Source organism: Portunus trituberculatus, chromosome 33 (genome assembly GCF_017591435.1).
Source record: "Portunus trituberculatus isolate SZX2019 chromosome 33, ASM1759143v1, whole genome shotgun sequence".
NCBI classification, from domain to species: Eukaryota; Metazoa; Arthropoda; class Malacostraca; order Decapoda; family Portunidae; genus Portunus; species Portunus trituberculatus.
The window spans coordinates 14,492,709-14,512,934 of NC_059287.1; the positions used below are offsets into that span (position 1 = coordinate 14,492,709).

The 20,226-nt window shown below is 40.1% G+C and overlaps 1 long non-coding RNA gene across 1 annotated transcript; it reads left to right on the forward strand.

Moving 5' to 3' along the window:
• The first annotated feature begins 15,322 nt into the window (after positions 1 to 15,322).
• LOC123512397 lies at positions 15,323 to 19,432 on the forward strand. The gene is made up of 4 exons (XR_006677086.1): positions 15,323 to 15,551; positions 15,670 to 15,829; positions 17,967 to 18,123; positions 19,242 to 19,432. It is a non-coding gene; the product is annotated as an uncharacterized LOC123512397 (long non-coding RNA).
• Positions 19,433 to 20,226: the final 794 nt, after the last annotated feature.

The window sequence follows — 20,226 nt, forward strand, 5'->3', positions numbered from 1 at the left end:
CCAAATCCCGGCACCCAGTACTCTCTTGCCATCAATTCTCTATGCTAGTTTGTTAATATTTGCATGCTTGTGTGAAGATAGACAAATAGGTAGATATAAGCAGGTAATTTGATGGGCTGAAAGATATGTAAATGAGATAGATAGATGGATAGGTACGCAGAGAGATAAATAAATAAATCCGTAGATAGATAAGAACATTGTTATGTATGAAAAAATGTATATATTCCTTTACTTAATATTAATTCACCTAGTATATTGTCACATATATTCACGCATCAAGAATAGAGTCGGTAGAAATAAACAATGAACAAAATATCATAGTCAACCTTTCATTACCCCATTTTTCCTGATGGGATGAAAACACTCGCATATTATTACCTGGGTCATGTTTTTCATATCTTTTACGTGTTATATCAAGCACCAAAACAATCTTAGGCGTGCTGTGAAAAATACGTTATATTCTGTGTAGTGACCTTAATGCTATTTTTTCGATAATAAAAAACACAGCTGATCCCGATTCTATTGTAATTTGAAACTTGCTTTACTTTCTTGATAACAATTATTACTATGTCATAACAATGCCAACTCCGTTAATAAAAGAGATATATTCTTACCCTTACAAGAAAGTGGAAAAATAAAATAGACTCGGAATAAGTTTATTTACAATCCATATATTTTTGTGGCCTCTTTTGAATCCTTATAGTCATGGAGGAAGCCATCCAGCCAGGCAACAACAGAGAGAGAGAGAGAGAGAGAGAGAGAGAGAGAGAGAGAGAGGTTTTAATCCGACTCCGAATGACCCACCCCTGACAAGGCACACACACACACACACACACACACACACAGCATTTCAAGTGGGAAACAGCAGGAAATGTCCGGGAAACACTGAGAATATTGAAGGAAATGTTGAGGAGTTGCGTCAAGGATTCTAGGGAGGGCTAGAGTAATTGATTAGGGAACCTCGCTTCTAACAGATGGCGCGCGGATCACAGGTAGAAAGAGATGAGGGATGGGGGGGATCCATCACAATTACATATGTAACAAAACACAATAAAAATTGTATGAAATAAACGTTAAAAAGAGCAATGTGGTAAGCCCACAAACTGTCTTTCTCACTCTTTAATTCACCCCTTCTCTTCCCACCACTTTCTCTTTAGCTAGCTGTCTTTTCTTCACCCCTTAAAAAAAAAAAAAAAGGTCCATCAGCGGGGGAAGATGAGCGCCGTTACAAGATTCAGTCAGTCACAGTCAGTCACGGGAAAGAGCGCAAGGCACACTAACCAGTGTCCGCCTCCGCCTGGGCCACACCACGCTCAGTGCTCACTTGCATCGCCTATGTCTGTCTTGTGACCCCTTCTGCCCTTGGTGTAGGACTACCCCCTGAGGCCACGGAACATTTCCTGCTTCAATGCCCACGTCTCCTCTCTCAACATACTACATTACGCTCCGGCCAGGCTCTCCGCCCTGGCCATCACAACATTCGACCTGCCCACCCTCCTGGCGGCCTCAGGCGTCCACCTCTCCTGGCAACCTGCTGTCCCCAGGGCTCATAAGAATCCATAGATTTTCGTGGCCTCTTTTGAATCCTTATGAGCCCTGGGGTAGTCCTGTGTGGGTATCACAGGCGTGGTAGCTGGCCGGTCTTCCTCAAGAAGGCACAAGTAAGGCGAAGGACAGCAGGTTGCCAGGAGGGATGGACGCCTGAGGCCGCCAAGAGGGTGGGCAGGTCGTGTTGTGATGGCCAAGGCGGAGAGCCGGGAGCGTGATGCAGTATGTTGAGAGAGGAAGCGTGGGCATTGAAGCAGGAAATGTTCCATGGCCTCAGGGATAGTCCTACACCAAGGGCAGAAGTGGTCACGAGACAGTCATCGTATGCGATGCAAGCAAGGAGTATGGTGGGTCCAGGTGGAAGCGGGCAGAAAACGCATATATATATATATATATATATATATATATATATATATATATATATATATATATATATATATATATATATATATATATATATATATATATATATATATATATATATATATATTTGCCTTATAAGTTCATAACTACGAAAGATTGCAGGGAAAAATAGGGGGTGGGGGAGGAAGCATGGAAGAAATTTTAAGTTACTCCTAACAACATTTTCTATGAAAGTACTCGCTTCCAACAGATGACAGAACCGTCGCTGTTCTCCAAACTTTAACCCACACCAAAACTTCCTCTCAGTATATTCCTTGGTTGACATAGGGAGGGATAGGAGAAGGCGGGGCGGGGCCTTTGTCCAGGTAATGGTGGACGCCGGTCTGAATCGCCTTATTTAACACAGTAATGGGCTATTTTATCTATTTTGGTGGTTCATTCTAGCTTTGATTCATTATCTGGGTGTGGAAACAGAGGGGAGTGCCACAGGTGAGGTGGCCTAGTGCCAAATCTTTACGTACTCAATCCTTTTGAAAATCGCGAGAAGAAAAAGGGCGCTTACACTGGAATACACTACATTTTTAAACGCAACAAAATATTTTACCTAATAACTAAAATAAAATAACGTAACCGAGTCGATTGTTTACAAAAGGATGTCCAACCCGCCAAGCTCCGCCCCGCTGGGCCCCTCCACTTCCCAGTGGTGTGGAAACGATTCTTTGCACGTATTTTCTCGGGTTTCGCAAGTGTTTCTAGGTGTTTTCTGGACTCTGAGTATAGGAGGAGGTGGAGGAGAAAGAAGTGCAAGAGAAAAGTGGAGTGTGAGAGTAAAGGCAGACGAGGTGGTGTCACTCGCCTAACGTGTAAAAAAAAACCATCTCGGCGTAAAGGTAAGAATATTTTTCTTTTTATTAACGGAGTTGGCATTGTTTTGACATTTGATTTGTTATTAGCAGAGTAAAACAAGTTTTAAGTAACAATAAAATTGGAACCAGCCGTGTTTTTGATTATCGAAAAAAATAACATTAAAGTCACTATATAGACTATAACGTTTTTAAGGACCTGAAATATGTCAAAAATTGGTTATTTTGGTGTTTTCCAGCATTTTATGCACCAAAACTCAGAAATGCAAACAAACCACTATATTTGTTAGAACGTCGCATTTATGTGTTTTTAAGGTGTATTATGAAAATAAACAATTTTTTTCATAAAAAAGAAATTTCATAAAACACCTTAAAAACACATAGATAAAACGTTTTAACAAATATAGTGTTTTGCCTACATTTCTGAGTTTTGGTGCATAAAATGCTGGAAAACACCAAAATAACCCATTTTTTACATATATCAGTTCCTTAAACAAATGGTGTGTAATCAAGCGTTTTGCCTGCATTTCTGTTTTGGTGCAAAAAAAAAAAAAAAAAAAGCTGAAAAATACTAAATTAACGTTTTTTTTATTTTTTTACTAAAATAACACGTTTTTGTTACTTTTAATATATATATATATATATATATATATATATATATATATATATATATATATATATATATATATATATATATATATATATATATATATCCACTCTATCACCACACACATTTTGTATTGTTTTTTTTTTTCATTTATTTATTTGTGTTGCTTTTTATTGGTTTTGAATGTCGCGATTTATAATGTCGATATTTTGTAACATCTCTCACTGTTTATCATGGTTTTTTTTATGATTATGTGTTATTTTTGTTGTTTCGTATTCTTTTTTATATTTATTTGTGTATTTTTATTAGGTTTATATATTGTGTGTAATGTAATGTGTAATGTAATGTGTGGTAATGTTGACATTTTCAAGCTCCTCCCCACGGCTACTTGTATCCTTAAACTAAAACCATAAAAACATTGAGTATTCCACACATAATTCCCAGATAACTTTCAACATAAGCAAGGACATAGTATTGGAATGTATTGTGTTGTGAATGCTGAGTTTAGTAATGTCGACATTTTGAAGCTTCCCACGGCAACTTGTATCCTTAAATAAACTAAAACCATAATAACATTTAATATTCCACACATAATTCCGTGATAATTTTCAAACACTGAGAATTTAACACATACAAGGACATAGTATTGGAATTTATAGCGGGCAAGGAGAAGAGAGTGAATTCCTACAGAAAACCACAGCTGATGATGGCGTCGGTACCTCCCGCCAAGACACACGGTTGACCTCACTGGAGTGCCGTTATATTTTCAGCCTGTATAGAGGTGACAGTGCCGTGACAGAGGTGGTGGAGGTTATTAATTCACCAAGGGACAGGTGTGTAAGGTGTGGCAGTGGTGTTGATAAGGGATTAGTGTGTAAGGAGGGAAAGAAGTGTGGTGGGCCGAGTGCACGTCTGCTCATGTCAACAAACAGTGGTGATGGCGGTGTGGTGTTTGGTGTTGTTTATATATCCCATAAGCACACCCAAACACCCCGCAACACATCCACAACATGCCCATATACACCCAAACACCCACACACACAAAGTGAAGTGATGACATTCCCGACAGCACCAGCGGCGAGACAAGAGAGCAATGCAACTCTTCACCACAACTCTCCACAACGCCTCACCATCATTTATTTCAGGTATTTCTAAGGCCACTCTCTTATTTGTAGGTTTTCTTTGCATATGAGAGTGAAAACAGTGCCCAAATGTTGAAAAAGTGATGGGTATAACCAGCAGTTGTCAGTATTACCAGCTATTATTTGCTTCTTTGACTTACCGTAAGCCAAGCACGTCTCAGAATGCACCCACTATTGCATGTCCCTGGGCAAGTTTTTTTTTTCCGATGGGACTTAATTTTGTTGTGGTGAGATAATAAATGCAACATAAGGATTATGGAGCCCGCGCTGCAGTGTTCCCGGATGTTACCTCCCGCCCGGCCCCCGCCCCGCCCACGGAGCTTCTCCCCTGTCCCCCCCGTGGCAACCTGCGGGTTCCAATACTTTTTTTTATATATTCTCTAAAAATAATATTACGCTTCCATGATGTGTTTTTATGGTTTCTCTAAATATTTCGTTGTGTTTGAAGTGTGTTCCGCGCCTGTGTTCGGTAAATATGTGGCGTTTAATGGTGTTTTATAGGTTAAATATGAGCTGCCATAACCTTCAAAATTTTTCATCTCCCAATTTCATTTTTTATATTTTGAGGTGTAACTGGGCCTTTATGGTATCAAAGGATTGTCTGTACTTTTTTAAGCGTGAAATTAATCCATTGAGTGAAATATGTGGACTTTGAAGTGGTGTTTTGTCCCGTTTAACGTAAGTTTTATTTTTTCGATTTTATTTGTTTACGTTTCTGTTTGACGGTCAAACTCGTTGTAGAATGCTTTAAAAGAAAGCTCAGACTCTGTAGAATGTGTTAGAATACTCACCAAGTGAAAATACGTTGACTTTACAAGAGTTTTTAATGAGTTTAGAGTTTAATGGTTTTGTTTTACATAAATGCTCTTTCACTCGTTCACTTCTGGTTCTAGGTCAGTGTTGGATGCCTGAGAAGAGAGTTTACATTGTCTAATATTTTTCGAAAGAAATATAAACTCGAAATGGCTGGACGTTTTGGCAGCGTTATAAGTGGAAATGTTTATATACATTTTATATACTTAATTTAGACAGTTTTTTAAAACTAGTTAAGCAGGAGATGTTTTTATGTTTTGGATATTAATCAAAGTATCTATCAAGTCATAAAAAAGTAAGCATTCGGCCTTGGCTTCGTTTTTTCTTGAAGTCATTTTTAAAATTATATACGTAATTCAACCGAGTCACCACTGTTCCCGCGCTCTTGATGACGTCACAGCCAAGCCCAGGCCGGCGTCCCTCCCTCCCTACCGCCCAGTTCATCGATATTTTGCCTAATATCTAGTGATTTCTACGTGTTTTCCCGTGTTTCTTGGCTCAGGTGTGTAGATATTAGTAGCAGAAGGAAGAAGGAAGGAGAAATAAAAGAGAGTGAGGAGAAAGGGAGGAATAAGTGGAGGACCAGGCAAGCCACAATAGGTGCTTTCCTTACACTTCTTCAATATTTTGCCTAATATCTCGTGTTTTCTAAGTGTTTTGATGTGTTTCTAGGCTCAGGCGTGTAGATGGGAGGAGTAGAAGAAAAAAAAAAAGGAAGAGGACGAAGAAGAAAGGAAAAATGGAAGTGGAAGAAGAGGAGGAGCCAAGTCTCAATATTTAGGTAAGTCCCCTTTTTAATGTTACCGTTCTTTATAAAGCATTTTGGTGTTTTTGGGTTATATCTGAAGTATTTTGAGTGTGTTTGGTTGTGTTGCAGGGTGTTTTGGGTGTATTTTGTGTGTTTTCAGTGTGTGTTAGATGTTTTTTGGTATATTTTACATATCTTGAGTGTGGTGTAGTGGGGTGTTTGAATATATAGGTGTGTTATGAGTGCGGTTAGGGGAATTTTGAGGTGGTGTATTGAGTATGTTTTAGGTTAGTTTTAAGTGGTCTGAAACAATGGGGGCTAACACTGACCCTTGTGGCACTCTGCTGGTTACTTAACCCCAAGATGAGTATGTATCTCTGATCACAGTTCTCATTTCCCTATCCTTCAAATAATCTCTTGTCCATTGGAGCAAGGTTCCTCACAATCCTCCTGTGTTCTCTAGTTTCAAAGTAGTCTTCCATGCGGGACTTTATCAAAAGGCTTTTTCATGTCCAGGTATACTGTGTCCACCATCCGTCTCTGCTTTCCAGTCCTTCTGTAACTCTGGAGTAGAAGCTTAATAAGTTTGATACACATGACTTCCGTGTCCTGAACCCAAATTGTCTTTTCAATATGACTTGTTCTTCTTCCAGATGTTTAACCCATTTTTCTTTGATAATCATTTCACACAACTTCCCCAAAACACTTCTAAGTGACGCTGGTCTGTAGGTTAGTGGTTCAGTTGCCTTTCCTCTTTTAAATATCAGTATTACATTAGCTCTCTTCCATTCCCTTCATTTAGTGAACTTGTAATTATTTCCCAAATTGGTGTGTGTGTGTGTGTGTGTGTGTGTGTGTGTGTGTGTGTGTGTGTGTGTGTGTGTGTGTGTGTGTGTGTGTGTGTGTGTGTGTGTGTGTGTGTGTGTGTGTGTGTGTGTGTGTGTTGTGTATTTAGCTAGTTGTAGTTTTCCAGGGCCTGGGCTTTACGCTGGTGTGGCCCCGTCTCCATATCTACACTTATCCAATTTTTCTTTCAAACTCTGCACACTCGTTGGTGACACCACTTCTTCACCCAAACTGTTCCACGTCTCAACACATCTTTGCGGGAAACTCTATTTTTTAACATCTCTCAGGCATCTTCCCTTCCTCAGCTTTTTACTATGCGATCTTGTTGTTTGAATGTCATATTCTTCTCTCAGTCTAACCTAACCTTGTCATTTTATTTATTTATTGATTTATTTTTAACAAACCTAATCTAACCGAACCAAACATTTGCAGGTCCGCAGAAAACGACATGCCGATTTATTTGAAGTCAAGGACGGAGATTAAACCGGCCTTGAAAAACACCATACCCGTTTTGTCCACCGCCATCACCACCTTCTCCCAGATGTCTTCTAGAAATACAACTTAGGCGACCACTGGTTTTCAAAGTCCACAGTTAGGAGGATCATTAAAAACTGGAGGGGTTTGGCTGTGTTTCTGATGCGTTTGGGGTGAAAGAGTGTGTTTTTGTAGGGTTTGGGTGTGTTTTGTGGTGCTTGATTGTTTTGGGTGGTTTGGGGATATTTGGATGTGTGTTTTGGGTGTTTAGGAGTGTTTTGAGTATGCTTTGGGTGTGTTTAGGGTGTGTTTGGTGGTGTTTGAATGTGTTTGGGTGATATTTAGATGTGTCTCTCATCTGCATGTTGAAACACACCAAAACATACTCTAAGCACACCAAAAACACCCCAGAAGGTCTCAAAACACACCAAAATACACCAAAGCACACTCTAAGCACACCAAAAACACCCCAGGAGACCTCAAAACACCCCAAAACACACCAAAGCACACACTGAACACAACATAAAAGCCACAGAACACTCAGAACACCCCAAAACACACCAAAACATTCCCAAAATACACTCGTTTTCAAGCTAACGTGATCTAACAGCCCATAACCACTCCTCCTCTCTTTCCCACAGATTTGAACCTTCTGTTTTGAAGTTTTGAATGTTTTTGTTTTTTATTTCCATAATTCGTGTGTTTTAATGTTTTTTTTTATGTTTTCATATGTTTTTCATTCATTCTTCCTGTGTTTTGGTGTTTTTTTAATGTTTCCCTTCGTTTTTCTTACATTTCGTTAGGTTTTTCTAATTTTTTTGACAATTTAAGCCTCCTTTCCAAGCTCAGCAAAGCTAGCCTAACCAGACACCCCCAAACCACTCGCTCTCTCTCTCTCCTGCAGGCCATGAGGGAGGCGGTGGAGGTGTGGGGGGTCCAGCACACCATCACAGACAACCTGCAGTTTGTGTGTGTGTGTGTGTTTACCTAGTTGTATTTTACAGGAGGAGCCTATGGTGGTGTTGTCCCGTCTGTGTATCTCACAGTGTCTAATTTTGTGTTGGTGGTGGTGGTGGTGGTGGACTTTGCACACACCACCTCTCTGTCCAGTCCATTCCATATATCTATTACTCTATGGGGGAAGCTGTTTTTCGTGAAGTCTCTTCTGTAGTTGTCTTTTGTGAGTTTTAGTCCATGTCCTCTTGTGTCCCTTGTGTCCCTCTTGAGCAAGTCCATCCTATCAGGAAGCTCCATATTATTCATTATTCTGTAGATGGTCAACAGGTGGCCTCTTTCTCTTCTCTGCTCCAGTGTTGGTCAGTCCAGTCTCTCCAGTCTCTTTTCATACGTAAGAGCCGACAAGGTTGGGGCCAGTTTGGTGGCCACTCTTTGTAGCCTTTCAATTTTGGTGATATTCTTCCTGGTGTGAGGTGACCACAGTACTGCTGCATGCTGTATATACTTGAGTCGTGGTCTGATCAAGGATGCCAATAACTTTTTCACCATATCTTCATCAATATATGTGAATGCAATGGTAATATTTCTCAGTAAGTTGTAGGTCTCACCAACAATTTGATTGATATGTTTATTGGGGACATTTCCTTTGTTATGAGAACTCCCAGGTCCTTTTCACTTTCCACCTTCTTAATCTTCTCTTCTCCAAGTTTGTATTGTCTTGTTATCCTATTTTTGCTCTCCCCAAATTCCATTATGCTACATTTGTTAATGTTGAATTCCATCTCCCATCTTTTCCTCCATTCCCATAGTCTATCTAAGTCCTGCTGTAGAGTTCCACCATCATCGTGCGAGCCAACTTTCTTCAAAAGTTTTGTGTCGTCTGCAAAGAAAGTGGTGTAGCTTTAAATTGTGTATGGGTGACTTTTGACGTGCCGGAACGCATTCCTTACTATTACATGTTGTAATGGGTTCGGTATACGGTAATTTTGATTTACGCTAAGGTTTTCAGGAACGCACATGTACCGTATAACGAGGACTTACTGTATATTGTTATGATATTGTATTGATTTCACCTTCAATATGGCCTGTGAAGGAAAAGGTATGTAATCTATTTTGTGTATAGCATGTTTATTGTTAAGTCCTCGTTTGTTAGTGTGTCGTGCATGAATACTTTTTTTCAAGCTAACAATTAGTGGTATGTTGTATCCATGGTGGTGTTTGCTTGATTTAGGTTGAACCAATACTAAAGTGTGCTTATTGTGTTGTAGTACAGTTTTGTGCATGAGAAGTGAATGTTATTACCTTTAGGTTTTCCTATTACACTTGTGTGTAGTTTGTATTGCTTTGCTTTACATTGTTTTTGCTTTGCCTCACTGATTATATTCATATCCTTGACCAAATATACTTTATTGCCAGTCTAACTGGTTTTCATGAATGGAAAGACAATGGTATGATTTTTTGTTCTGAATGTAAACATGTTTGTTTGCATTGATGTAGGATACCTAGCTATGTGTTAAAATGCTTGATGTATATTTGACTTGCTTGTGTGACGTCTCTGCTTTCCATACATACTCTTTAGTGATATTTTGGCTGTAGCTAGGGCTTACAAACACGTGGGTATTCCCACAAAACCACCCCCACCTGCTTCTAGGTGCTTAAACATGCATCTTTTATTTTGTAACTTTGAATGGTGATATGCTTATTGTGTTAGTTTCAACGCTGATATATAATGCTAATAATGTCTGAGGTCTGTGGTAATGGTGTATGCTCTTTTGTGGCATCTTGCATAGTTGATGTGATCAACTATGTAGCTTTTGTCTGCATGTACACCAATTGACTTTTCTCTATATATATACCTTACTTCTTTTGCTTGTTACATTTATTGTGTATGCTTCAAAAAACTTAATTTAAATATCATATTTATATACAAAACATGAAATAAAAACACAAATAAACCATTGTTTTTTTCTGCTACCTTTATTATAAGTGTTGACTCAACATACTACAAAAAGGTACATACACACATACTGTGTATGTACCTTTGGGCATGTGTATATTGGACTAAGGACTCCACTCTGTGGTTTTCCAAGCTCAAAGACTTCCTCAGAGGAGACTGCACCTTGAAACCAAACCTGTGCTGTTCTATTGTACAAATAGTCCCTGATCCATCCTAATAATCTACCTTTTACACCTTTGAGAATGAGTTCCTCCATAATAACATCTTTGTTGGCCCTGTCGAAGGCACCCTTGAGATCAACGACGATTCACGTTGACTGGAATGTATTTGTATTTTATTGTCAAAACCTGCAGATGAACCCCGGTCCTCTGGTGTGTGTGTGTGTGTGTGTGTCTAACTGTCTGGAGCAAGCTCAACTCACGATGTTACTTGTATAACACCCTGCTCCCTTCTGTCCTCTCCTGTGTCCCGGGACTGCCACGGACGGTAGTAGACAAGATAACCTGGTGACCCATCGTGTAGGGGAGGTACAGTATACTCCTCAAGACTCACCAATTTCCACTGTAAACATCTTCGCCTCTCTTCCTTCGCCCTGCCATCACCAAGCCTGTCTCTCCCTTATTCGTTACTTCACTATACTCTAGTGGCGTCTTAACTTCAGTTTTGGTCCTTAGCATTAAAACCTTAACAAACATACAATTTACTTGTGCTGGTTTACGTGTTTCCTTATCGTCGCGCAGACCCCTTGGCATGCGGCGATAATAATTATTATTATCATTATTGTCATTATTTTGTCAGCCCTGAAAATCCTACAACCTTGAAAACACACACAAAACAATAAATAACAATAAAAAAGAAAGATGACAACAAGAACAGGCGTAAAACATCATTATTATCATTGTTTTGGCAGCCCTGCCCATCCTGCAGCCCCCGCCAGTGATCCTGTACGCCCTGCCGCTGCTGCCGCTCCTGCTGGTGGTGACCCTGACAATGAGAGTCAAACTGTGCTCTGTTCTCATGGACTTTTACCATTATCATGTGCTGTGAGAGGCGTAGAACACTGTCTGGCTGCCTCCCCCGCCCTCTCTCTCTCTCTCTCTCTCTCTCTCTCGTATCTTATAGCACCTTTTTGTATGTTAAATAGTTTGAATAAAGGAAAATATAAGGAAAATGTTGACTAATCATTACTATTATTATCATTATTATTATTATTATTATTATTATTATTATTATTGTTTTGACGTGTACAAGATGGTATATAAATAATTTGCCTGTATGTTGTGTTACTACTTATGAATGGTGTGTGTGTGTGTGTGTGTGTGTGTGTGACCAGCTGATTGTTAGGGTCTGCATTGTATATAATTATTTTTTTTCCTTGTTTCTACACACAGCCGTGAGAAGCGAGGCTGATCTTAGCGAGAAGCACATCCTTTCATTTTCATGTGCAAGCACTTCTTATGCTAAGTCAGTATACGTTCACACAGGCTCAGTGTTGGAACCTCTGGTTGCTGGATTATATATATGTAATTATTACAGCATAGACATACATTTAGTATTATCATTGACAGTTGTGTACCGTACAGACACCACAGCCTTCACGCACACAGTGGTGGTGGTGCTGGCGGTGGTGTTTTGGTGTTGACTGCTCAGTCTATCTACACACCCAGACGCATTCACGCACACCCATAGATACTCAAAACACTCAAACACACACAGAACCAAGCTAAACACACACACACACAATGAAGTGAAGTGTTACCATATTCCCAGGCACAAGCAGCACAAGCGGCAAGACAAGCGTGAACCAGCAGTGCAAGGCAAGCCACCCTGACCTGCAGCCTTCACCACACCCCTCCTTCACTTACTCAAGGTGTGTTTAAGGCCATTCGCTTATCTTGGGACTCCATTTACCTACGGGAGTGAAAATACCTCGAACTGTATCCAGATTTGTAAAGGTGATTAGGTAAACAAGCGGTCATAGAGGCAAGTTGTGTATATTCGCCGTTGTTATTTGCGTCCTTCACTCACAGTAAGCCAAACATGTGCCAGAGTGCACCCACCAGTCTACTATTTCATCTCCCATGGTCATCTCTTCCTGACAAAGCTTCATTTTGTTGTGGTGAGATTTTAAAGGCAACATATGGACCCCGCGCCGCCGCTGTTCCCGCCTCCAGGTCCCCGGATGCTACCTACCCCTCTGGTCCCCCGCCACCCTCCCCCCCTGGCAGCCTGTTCGGTCCTACTTTTTTCTAATATTTCGTGAGGGTAATATTACGCTTCCATGGTGTGTTTTTATGGTTTGTATAAATGTTTCGTTGTGTTTGAAGTGTGTTGCGCGCCTGTGTTGGGTAAATATGTGGCGTTTAGTGGTGTTTTATGGCGTGTGTTAAAGGCTTTTCAACGGTCAAAAATTTCCCTCTCGAATTTTGAAGTTTCTTATTTGAATGTATAAGTGGGCCTTTGTGGTGTCAAAGGATCGGCTGTCCTCTTTTAGGCGTGAAATCAATCTATTGAGTGAAATATATGGACTTTGAAATGGTGTTTGGTGGTGTTGAAAAAACGTCTTATTTTTCTTTATTTTATTTGGTGACGTTTGTGGTTCTCGGTGTAACTCGCTGTGGAATGCCTTGAAAGATACCTCACACTCCCTCAAATGTGGTAAAACACTCGCCAAGTGAAAATGGCTTGACTTTGCAGGGCGTTTTAGCAGATTTATGAGTTTGAATGTTATTTTATATTTAGCATACTTAATTTAGACATTTTTTGAAAACTAGTTAAGCTGGAGTTGTTTTGATATTTTTAAACTTAGTTTTATTATTTATCACGGCATAAAATAACAAGCATTCGGCCGTGGCTCCGTTTTTTCGAAAAGTCATTTTTAAAATGAAATGATTTACGTAATTTAGCCGAGTCACCCCGCTCTCCGTTCTCTGTGATGACCACAGCCCAGGTGGTGACTGAACATAGCCCGGGCTGCCGCCTCTTTTCAAAACCCGCAGTTCGTCAATATTTTGCCTAATATCTGGTGATTCCTGCGTGTTTTCGTGTGTTTCTAGGTTCAGGTGTGTAGATAGTAGTAGCAGAAGGAAGTAGAAAGGAGAAATAAAGGAGGATAAGGAGGAAGGAAGGAGAAAGAGAGAAGGAAGAGGAGGAGAAGCCAAGTCACAATACTTAAGTCACCCTCCTTCTCCTCAATATTTTGTCTAATATCTTGTGTTTTGATGTGTTTCTAGGCTCAGACGTCAAGACGGAAGCAACAGAAGGAAGAAGAAGGAGAAACAAAGGAGGAGGACGAAGAAGAAACGAGAAATAGAGGCGGAATAGGAGAAGGAGCCAATGTGTAATATTTAGGTAAGTGTCCCTTTTAATCGTAACGTTCTTTATAATGCATTGTGTTAGATTTGGGACACATTTGGGGTGTTTTGAGTGTGTTGCAGTGTGTTATGGGTGTATTTCGTGTGTTTTAAGCCTCTTAGGTGTATTTGACGTGCCTTGAGTGTGGTGTGGAGGTGTATTTGAGTACTGGCACTTTTTGAGTGTTTTGGGGGCATTTTGAGGTGTTGCATGGTGTTTCGAGAGTGTTTTGGGGCAGTTTTGAGTGTTTTAAGTTATTTTAGTGTGTACTGGGTGTATTTAGTGCGTTTTGGGTGTATTTTCCGGCATTTTGAGGTGTTGCATGGTGTTTTGAGGTTAGTTTTGAGTGTTTTAAGATGTGTGGGTGTGTGTTACGGGTCTTTTGGGTGTGTGAAGGTGATTTTGTGTATGTTGGGTGTTTTTAATAAGTTTTGGGTGTGTTTGGGGGCATTTTGAGGTGTTGCAGGATGTTTTGAGTGTGTTTTGGGTGTTGTAAGTGGTTTGGGGTGTGTTGGGTGTGTGTAGGAGTGGTTTGTGTGTACTGGGTGTTTCTAGTGAGTTTTGGATGTGTTTTGCAGCATTTTGAGGTGTTGCATGGTGTTTAGGTGTTGTAAGTGGTTTGGGTGTGTGTTGGGGACGATTTTGGAGTATATTTGTTGTGTTTAGTGAATTTTGTGTGTTTTGTGGTATTTTGAGGTGTTGCATGGTGTTTTGGGTGTGTTTTAAGTGGTTTGGAGTGTGTTGGGGTTGATTTGGGGTGTTTTTAGTGAGTTTTGTGTGTGTTTTGGCCTTTTTAGGTGTTTATCAGTGATATTAGTCAGAGCGCTGCATTTAACCCATTCAAATAGCCCGCGTAGAGTTACAATCTAAGCCTACAATTAAATCTGTATATATATATATATATATATATATATATATATATATATATATATATATATATATATATATATATAACCTAAATACTCCTTAAAATTGAGTCACTAATACCACAAAAAACATCGCCATTAATTTGGGTGTGTGGCGTGAGGATAACAAGCAGTTAGCAGCCTCTTGTTCCATGTCCCTGTGCGAAAGTATGGCAAGAAAACAAATCGAGTGCGGTATATAATTAATCTCCCACCAATCTCATGTTTTTGTTAGCGCTGAAATGTGTCTCAGTGAGCACAAAGTTAGTGTGATGTTATAGTGCGGTGTGGATGTGAGGGCGTGAGGTGGGCGTGTGTCAGCCAAAGGAAGGGCAGCACATTCGAAGACAGCCGAGGTGATCCCACACCAGCTGAACAAATCCTCGGCCTTTTGTCTTATGGCGGCGGGCGAGTGTGGTTCCTTGTGTGTGCGTGCGTGCGTGGCGTCTTGGTTAGTGTAGTGATAGTGTGTTGATCCTATTGAATGCGTCTTCCTCGCGTTGGATTTGGTAAGTTGAGGTTGTTATTTAAGCCTCATTATCACTGCAATAAAGTACTAAGCCGCTACTAAGCATTAACCTGAACCACGTGACTCCTATACTGATCTCCGTTAATAATGAAATACTAGCTTTGATAAGCACACCACACTAACTCCCTCCTTCTCCTCTTTACAGGTGAGTACCCGTATCACAGGTCACACCGTGGGACTGACACCGCTGGAGCAACCCTTCGGAATAAAGTACAAATTACGGTTTGCTAGGCGTTAGGTGTTAGGCATAGGGCGATAGGCGGCGCGGCTAACCATTCTCTTCCAGGTACAAACTAACCTTCTCTTCCAGGTACATGTTAATTATCTAGTCTTCCCCAGTAATGCCCTGGTTAGCGCACCGTGGCGGCGATCCAGGAGCCTCGTGCTGGTGGCGGTGGTGGTGGCGTGGCTGGCTGGCTGGCGGGCGTGCACGTGCTATCATATGGTACGTGAATGGTTGGGTTTAGTACGGTTAGTGAAATGATGTACAGTTTCTTATCACTTTTTTAGTTTGATTTATTTTTTGGGTGTGTGGTTTCATATGGCATTTTTTGTTGTTCCAGGGTTGCGTGGTAGGTGCGTTCACTGGTCTGGGCTGTGTTGGTGCGTGTTCTGAAGAGATGACCGCAGACACGCTGGCAGCTGATGACTAGACCCGCACAGAGGCAGTGTACTGTACAAGCTGGATGGAAGTATGCAAACCTCGCAATGAAGATGGAAAAGGTGAGGAAATGGTTCTATCTTGACTTTTGGCTAAAATAAGCGTCTTGTGTGTGTGTGTGTGTGTGTGTGTGTAAGATTTTTATTATCTTTTTTTACAGGTCTAATTAAAACTTATTTCTTACAGGTCAAACTAATATCTCTCCTTTTCTCTGGCAGGACAAACTAATCTTTCTTTTTCTCATGCAGGTCAAACTAACCATTTATATCGTTCTCTTGCAGGCAAACTATTATTATTTTTTTTTTTATGCAGGACAAACTAATGTCTTTTTCAGGTCAAACTAATTTTTTTTTCTTTTGCAGCTCAAACTAATCTCTCTCTCTCTCTCTCTCTCTCTCTCTCTCTCTCTCTCTCTCTCTCTCTCTCTCTCTCTCTCTCTCTCTCTCTCTCTCTCTCTCTCTCCAAACACTAGCAGGTGGTGTGACTTCATTTTTTTTTTTTTCTTATTTTTGAACAATCTCAGCCTTTTTCCCAACCTAACCTAATGTAGCACACCATAACCACTCCCTCTCTCTCCTGGCAGCTCCAAACACTCTGCGGCAAACTATGACATCATATTTTTTCTTTCTTTTCTGTCTATTTAATTTTTTCCTCTTTTTTTCAATAATTCCCTGCCCATCCCAGCCTAACCTAGTGCAACAACCCCAGTACTATTCCCTCCCTCTCTTCTGCAGTTCCATTCATGTTTTTCAATGTGTTTCTAATATTTTTCTTGTTTTCTCTTACTTTTTCAACAATTTAAGGACATGCTGTGATCCAGATCTGAAAAACTTATTTCAAAACAAAGTTATAGAATTTATGACTTGAAATTTTGAGGATATTGTAAGCTATTGGTTGTCTTTGAAGTATTTACCTTGTTGTATTGATATGATAATCCAAATATCTTAATTATGTGTTTTTAGGGGTTCAGATTTTCTTGTATAATCACTTCCAGATCTTTTTCCTCTTTAGTCTTCATTATTTTTTCCTCTCCCATCAAATAGTTCCATACCGGTCTTCTCTTACTCTTTCCTAGTTCCATTACATGACATTTGTTGACATTAAACTCCAATTTCCACTTGTTGCTCCACTCATAGATCTTGTTTATATCTTTCTGTAACAGCAAAAAGTCCTCCCTGGTTTTGATAACTCTTAGCAGCTTTGCATCATCACCAAACATATTAATATAATTGATTATCATAATGTGAATGTTGTTTACAAAATCTGAAACAATGGGGGCTAACACTGACCCTTGTGGCACTCTGCTGGTTACTTAACCCCAAGATGAGTATGTATCTCTGATCACAGTTGTCATTTCCCTATCCTTCAAATAATCTCTTGTCCATTGGAGCAAGGTTCCTCACAGTCCTCCTATGTTCTCTAGTTTCCAAAGTAGTCTTCCATGCGGGACTTTATCAAAAGGCTTTTCATGTCCAGGTATACTGTGTCCACCATTCGTCTCTGCTTTCCAGTCCTTCTGTAACTCTGGAGTAGAAGCTTAATAAGTTTGATACACATGACTTCCGTGTCCTGAACCCAAATTGTCTTTTCAATATGACTTGTTCTTCTTCCAGATGTTTAACCCATTTTTCTTTGATAATCATTTCACACAACTTCCCCAAAACACTTCTAAGTGACGCTGGTCTGTAGGTTAGTGGTTCAGTTGCCTTTCCTCTTTTAAATTTCAGTATTACATTAGCTCTCTTCCATTCTAGTGGAACTTTCCCTTCATTTAGTGAACTTGTAATTATTTTCCAAATTGGTGTGTGTGTGTGTGTGTGTGTGTGTGTGTGTGTGTGTGTGTGTGTGTGTGTGTGTGTTTATGTGCTTGTGTATTTACCTACTTGTAGTTTTCCCAGTGCCTGGGCTTTACGCTGGTGTGGCCCCGTCTCCATATCTACACTTATCCAATTTTTCTTTCAAACTCTGTACACTCGTTGGTGACACCACTTCTTCACCCAAACTGTTCCACGTCTCAACACATCTTTGCGGGAAACTCTATTTTTTAACATCTCTCAGGCATCTTCCCTTCCTCAGCTTTTTACTATGCGATCTTGTTTGAATGTCATATTCTTCTCTCAGTCTAACCTAACCTGTCATTTTCTTTATTTATTGATTTATTTTTAACAAACCTAATCTAACCTAACCAAACATTTGCAGGTCCACAGAAAACGACACGCCAATTTATTTGAAGTCAAGGACGGAGATTAAACCGGCCTTGAAAAACACCATACCCGTTTTGTCCACCGCCATCACCACCTTCTCCCAGATCAAGGACAAAGTGTATTACAGACTCACACATAAGGAAGAGGTGCATGTGAGTGTGTTTGGATGCGTTTGGGTGTGTTTTGGGTCTGTTTGGGTGTGTTTTGAGGTGTGTTAAAAACCCGTGTGACTGAAATTAGTTTTTTAAAATATAGGTTATGTTGCCACAATTTTCAACGCCCACATGTGGCTTTTGATAAGGTAGATACCAATGTAATCTGTCAATACAGCCATCAAACCTCCCTTCAAAACCCGTGTGATTCTGATTTGTAAAGCGCAGGGCACACACATTTTTGGGGGTTGGTTTGCGGATGATTGAAATAGTAGTGTTGAAACAAGTGTCTTTTAGAAATACAACTTAGGCGACCACTGGTTTTCAAAGTCCACAGTTAGGAGGAAGTTTGTTCTTAAGAGTGTTTCTGCTTTTGATTTGATAAATATCATGTTACTCTGTCAATAGCTCATTAAAAACTGGAGGGGTTTGGCTGTGTTTCTGGGGCGTTTGGGGTGAAAGAGTGTGTATTTGTGGAGTTTGGGTGTGTTTTGTGGTGCTTGAGTGTTTTGGGTGGTTTGGGGATATTTGGATGTGTGTTTTGGGTGTTTAGGAGTGTTTTGAGTGTGCTTTGGGTGTGTTTAGGGTGTGTTTGGTGGTGTTTGAATGTGTTTGGGTGATATTTAGATGTGTCTCTCATCTGCATGTTGAAACACACCAAAACATACTCTAAGCACACCAAAAACACCCCAGAAGGCCTCAAAACATCCCAAAACACACCAAAGCACACTCTAAGCACACCAAAAACACCCCAGAAGACCTCAAAACACCTCAAAACACACCAAAACATTCCCAAAATACACTCGTTTTCAAGCTAACCTAATCTTAACAGCCCATAACCACTCCTTCTCTCTTTCCCACAGATTTGAACCTTCTGTTTTGAAGTTTTGAATTTTTTTTTTTTTCCATTATTCGTGTGTTTTAATGTTTTTTTTAATGTTTTCATATGTTTTTCATTCATTCTTCCTGTTTTGGTGTTTTTTAATGTTTCCCTTCGTTTTTCTTACATTTCGTTAGGTTTTTCTAATTTTTTTGACAATTTAAGCCTCCTTTCCAAGCTCAGCAAAGCTAGCCTAACCAGACACCCCCAAACCACGCGCTCTCTCTCTCTCCTGCAGGCCATGAGGGAGGCGGTGGAGGTGTGGGGGGTTCAGCACACCATCACAGACAACCTGCAGTTCATGCTTGGGATGGGACACACTGGGACAGCCTCGGACATTCTTTGTATATTAGGTCCTTTAGTTCTGGCACCATCTTTTTAGCAATCTTCTGTATCCGTTCTAATCTTCTTATATCCTTTTCAGAACTCGTGGAGACCACACCACAGCTGCATATTCCAGCCTTGGGCGTATCATGCTTGTGATGATTTCTTTTCATCATATCTTTGTCCATGAATTGAAATGTCATTCTTATATTTGTCAACATTTTACATGATAATCCAAATATCTTGCCTGTGTGTTTTTTGGGTTCAGATTTTCCTGTATAATCACTCCCAGATCTTTTTCCTCTTTAGTCTTCATTATTTGTTCCTTATCCATTAGATAGTTCCATACCGGTCTTCTCTTACTCTTTCTTAGTTCCATTATGTGACATTTCTTGGCATTAAACTCCAATTTCCACTTCCTGCTCCATTCATAGATCTTGTTCATATCTTCCTGTAACAGCAAAACGTCCTCCCTGGTTTTGATAACTCTTAGCAGCTTTGCATCATCAGCAAATAGATTAATATAACTGTTTACCCCATTGTGAATGTCGTTTACATAAATCTGGAACATAATGGGGGCTAACACTGACCCTTGTGGCAATCCACTAGTTACTTTACCCCAAGTTGAGTATGTATCTCTGATCACAGTTCTCATTTCCCTGTCCTTCAAATAATCCCTTATCCATTCTGATAAGGTTCCTTGCAATCCTCCTATGTTCTCTAGTTTCTAAAGTAATCTTTCATGAGGGACTTTATCAAAAGCCTTTTTCATTTCCAGGTATACTGTGTCCACCATCCGTCTCTGCTTTCCAGTCCTTCTGTAACTCTCGAGTAGAAGCTTGATAAGTTTGATACACATGAGTGTCCTGTCCTGAACCCAAATTGTCTGTTCTATATGA